Below are 4,852 nucleotides of genomic sequence, written 5' to 3' on the forward strand. Positions count from 1 at the left end.
TCCAAGGGATCTGATACCTTCTTCTGATCTCTAGGGACACCTGTATTCATGTGTACATACTCTCCCATACTCATAATTTTAAAATAATAAAACAAAACCTTTAAAAATAAAAAGTAAAAAGGGGCCTGGTAAGAAGGCTCTGCTCATAAAGGTATGTGCTACCGAGTCTGACTATCTGAATTTCATCACTCAGACTTACATGGTGGAAGGTGAGAATCAACTCCTGCAAGTTAGCTCTCATCCCCACCCTTTGGCATAGCATTTGTTTCCTCACTGTCTTACACGTAAGAAAATATAACTTAAAAATTTTAATTAAAAAGAGGTCTGGGACATGGCTAATCATTATGCACAGGCCTACAATTCTTCACTGAGGGGTTGGGTAGTGGGAGGAGGCATGGTTCAGAGTGCCAGATTAGCTCTCAGTCAAGACCTGAGTTCAATCCCTAGTTACAGAGACAGAGACAGAGGGGCAGAGGTGGTGGAGGTGGAGTAGGGAAGAGATAAAAAAAAAAGGTTTCAATAAAGAAGCTTGTCCATCCATGCCCTACCGATCATTTTCAGAGCCAATGTTCAGGTGGGCATGGTGGCATATGCCTTTGAGCCTAGGTATTCAAGAGTCTTGAGGCAAGAGGACCACATATTAAAATCCAGGACTAACTGACTAACTCAGTGTGACCTGTCTTAAGAAGTGAAAATCTAAGTTCAATCGGTAGTAGGAGCGGAGAGTGGACCCCAGAGAGCCCTGAGAGCCCCACCTCAGCTGCAGGCCTAGTCACCATCACACACACACACACACACACACACACACACACACACACAGGAGGAGACACAGCTGTTGCCGCCAGCCCCAGTCACTATCACCACAACCATGAGCAGAGAGAACGAGACCCAGCAGCCACCCACCACCCCTGCCGCCGCCCTCAAGACAGCAGGGACAAGAAGGTCAACACAAAGAAGGTTTTGGGAACAGTAAAATGGTTCAATGTAAGGAACGCATACGGTTTCATCAACAGGAATGACAACAAGGAAGACGTATTTGTACACCAGACTGCCATAAAGAAGAATAACCCCAGAAAGTACCTTCGCAGTATAGGAGGTGGAGAGACTGTGGAGTTTGATGTTGTTGAAGGAGAAAAGGGTGCGGAGGCATCGAATGTTACAGGCCTTGGTGGAGTTCTAGTTCAAGGCAGTAAATACGCAGCAGACCATAACCATTATAGACGCTATCCACGGTTGTAGGGGTTCTCCACACATTGCCAGCAAAATTACCAGAATAGTGAGAGTAGAGAAAAGAACAAGGGATCAGAAAGCACTCCTGAAGGCCAGGCCCAACATCGCCAGCCTTATCGCAGGTAAAGGTTCCTGCCTTACTACATGCAGAGACTCTATGTGTATCCACCACAGTATTCCAACCCCTGTGCAAGGAGAAATGATGGAGGGTGCTGACAGCCAGGGTGCAGGAGAGCAAAGTAGACCAGTGAGGCAGAATGTGTATGGGGTTACAGACCCTCCTCGCCAAAGACAGCCTAGAGAGGATTGCAATGAAGAAAATCAAGGAGATGAGACCAAGGTCAGCAGTCACCTCAACGTCGGTATCGCTGCAACTTCAATTACTGAGGCAGACCCCCAGAGAACCCTAAACCACAAGATGGCAAAGAGACAAGAGCAACCGATCCACAAGCTGAGAATTCATCTGCTCCCGAGGCTGAGCAGGGCAGGGCTGAGTAAATGCAGGCTTACCATCTCTACTATCATCCGGTTTGGTCATCCAAAAGGAAGAAATGAATATGAAATTCCAGCAATAAGAAATGAACAAAGGTTGGAGCTGAAGCCCTTAAGGGCTTGCTTTCTGCCCGTTGACCAGATGCATTAGAACTGTCTGCATTATCTATGCAGCATGGGGGTTTTTAGTATTTTTACCTAAAGATGTCTCTTTTTAGTAATGACAAATGTGCTTTTTAAGAAAAAAAAAAAAAGGCCTGGTTTTTCTCAATACATCTTTAACGGTTTTAAATTGTTTCATATCTGGTCAAGTTGAGAATTTTTTCTATTTATTTATTTATTTATTTATTTATTTATTTATTTAATGTATGTGAATACACTGTAGCTATCTTCAGACACACCAGAAGAGGACATCTAATCCTATTACAGATGGTTGTGAGCCACCATGTGGTTCCTGGGAATTGAACTCAGGACCTCTGGAAGAGCAGTCAGTACTTTTAACCACTGAGCCATTTAAGATTTTAAAAAGAACTTCATTTTTAATGTGTAATAAAGTTTACAACTTGATTTTTTCAAAAAAGTCAACAAACCTCGTGCACTTGTTAATAAAGTTCTTTAATCATCATAATAAAAAATAATAAAAAAAAGAAGTGAAAGTCCTGGCTTTGGAGGTGGCTCAATGAGTAAATGTACTCGCCACCAAGCTTGATAACCTGGGTTTGATCCTCAAACCCTACATGTTGGAGAGAATTTACTCCTGCTAGTTGCCCTCTGACTTCTGCATGCACTGTAGCATTAGTACATACAAGATAAATAAATTTTATAAGGGCTGGTGAGATGGCTCAGCAGTTAAAGAGCACCAACTGCTCTTCTGAAGGTCCTGAGTTCAAATCTCAGCAACCACATGGTGGCTCATAACCATCTGTAATGAAATCTGATGCCTTCTTCTAGTGTGTCTAAAGACAGCTACAGTGTGCTTAGATATAATAATAAATCTGGCTGGGCAGTGGTGGCGCATGCCTTTGATCCCAGTTCTTGGGAGGCAGAGGCAGGCAGAACTCTGAGTTTGAGGCCAGCCTGGTCTACCAAGTGAGTTCCAGGACAGCCAGGGCTATACAGAGAAACCCTGTCTCAAAAAAACCAAAACCAAAACCAAAAAAAAAAAAAAAAATTATAAATTTTTGGTGGCACAGAAATTGTGGGAGTGGCCAACCAATGACTGGTCCAGCTGACTACTGCCTGGGGGACCAGAAACCAGAGGCCAGATGGCCCAAAGACCTAGACTAGAACTGAACACAACTGACAAAAAGAAAAAAAAAAGTCAATGAAAGAATGCTCCTAATGAGATTCTGCTTTACTCATAGATTGGTGATCGACCCAGTTATCATCAGAGAGGCTTCACCCAGCAACTGATGGAAACAGTTTCAAGATTCAGCTGAGAGCTCTTCCCCAGAAAGCCCTTCAAATCCCCCTTATTATGGCAATTAATCCCAAGGTTAGTGTTTTCTTCTTCCTATTCCCAGATCAACACAGACTCTTGCAAAGTAGGACTCACCATGATGCCTCACTCATTGCCAATGAGTGGCAGCTGCTGTGCAGGGCGGATAAGCAGAAGAAAGTCACTTTTCTCAGACTCCCCTGGGAGTAGCAAAGCAGCCAGCTGTCTGCCCTGGAATCCAGCCATCTCTTGCTCACTGCCCGTTTTCCTCCCCCAGTTCTTCTCAGTACCTCTCTCTTATATTTTTGGTTGTGAGCCTAGCCTTTAATGGCTGAGCCATCTCTCCAGCCCCTCAGTACCTCTCTCACACTGAGGTCCTGTGAATCCATATACACATGCACAGAGGTTTGGCCTGATGCAGTGTCTTCCATTACAGCAGCTGTGGACAGATAGGGGAGGATGACTGAAGGTTTCCTAGAAACAGAGGAGGCTGAAACTTAAGTAAGCCTTTCTTTATCCAGAGATACCCACCATCTGGATAATGTGGGGTAGCTTACTTAGTCAGTAAAGTGCTTGCTGTGTAAACATGAGGATCTAAGTTCAGATTCTCAGCACCCATGCAAAAACTACAAGCAACGGTCTTTCCGACTCCATAGCTAGGGAGCCAGAGGCAGGTGGGCCTCTGAAAGTTCACTGGCTGGATAGATGAGCTCCAGGTTCAATGAGAGACCCTGTCTCAAAAAATAAAGTGAAGAACAATTGGTGGAAATACCTAACATCGATCTCTGGCCTCTACATGCGCATATGCACACATTCTTGCACATCTGCACAAACAACCGCCCCCCCCAAACACACACACATCCACACATCCACACATCCACACATCCACACACATCCACTCACACAGAGACTGTACAATGAGCTTGTCACCTTTGATCTTTGGTCTTAGATGAATGACTTATGGACAGTGGGCAAGGGATGAAGAGACCCACCATTTGGAATTCCCATGTGTAAGTGAGGGCAGCAACCCAGGTACACAGTGCCTATATAGCCTTTCTGGCAAAGACAGGATTGCCCTCAGCAGCTGCCCCCATCCATGCAGCTCATGCTACACCCCAATGATGCTATGGATCAGTTGAAACATACAGTAAGGTAAAGATCTCCCAGGAGGGTCTGACCAGGTTCTGTACTTAGCTTGGCTCTCATCTTTCAACAAAACCAACCTGGGTTCCTAGTGACATTCAGGTTCCTAGAATCTTCTCTTTCTTTCCCAAGAGGCCACTGCAAGCTCACTCCACAGCTGGGAGCCAAGGTCCCATCCACACAGATACACAGATTGAGCTGGGAGCAAAAACCATAGCTGCAGGTGTGCCTACAGACAGCTGGAAAGGCTGTATACAGCATCAAGATGAAGACCCAGGGCCTTTGACATGGCTCACTGGGAAGAGGCATTTGCTACACAAACCTGATGACTTGACCTTTATTCCCAGAACTAATATAAAAGAAAAAGGAGGAGGAGGAGAAGGAGGAGGAGGAGGATGAGGATGAAGATGATGATGATGATGATGATGAGGAGGAGGAGGAGGAGGAGGAGAAGGAGAAGAGAACTGACTCCAGAAAATTGTCCTCTGACTTCCATGTGTGTCATGGCATGGGTGCCTCCACACACTCAACATGCACACACAAAACAAT

At 45.0% G+C, this 4,852-nt stretch overlaps 1 pseudogene; it reads left to right on the top strand.

The window, feature by feature from the left end:
• Positions 1-868: 868 nt before the first annotated feature.
• Positions 869-1,728, top strand: LOC116071094 (annotated as a pseudogene).
• Positions 1,729-4,852: the final 3,124 nt, after the last annotated feature.

The sequence above is a fragment of the Mastomys coucha genome, unplaced genomic scaffold (assembly GCF_008632895.1).
Source record: "Mastomys coucha isolate ucsf_1 unplaced genomic scaffold, UCSF_Mcou_1 pScaffold22, whole genome shotgun sequence".
Lineage (NCBI taxonomy): Eukaryota > Metazoa > Chordata > Mammalia > Rodentia > Muridae > Mastomys > Mastomys coucha.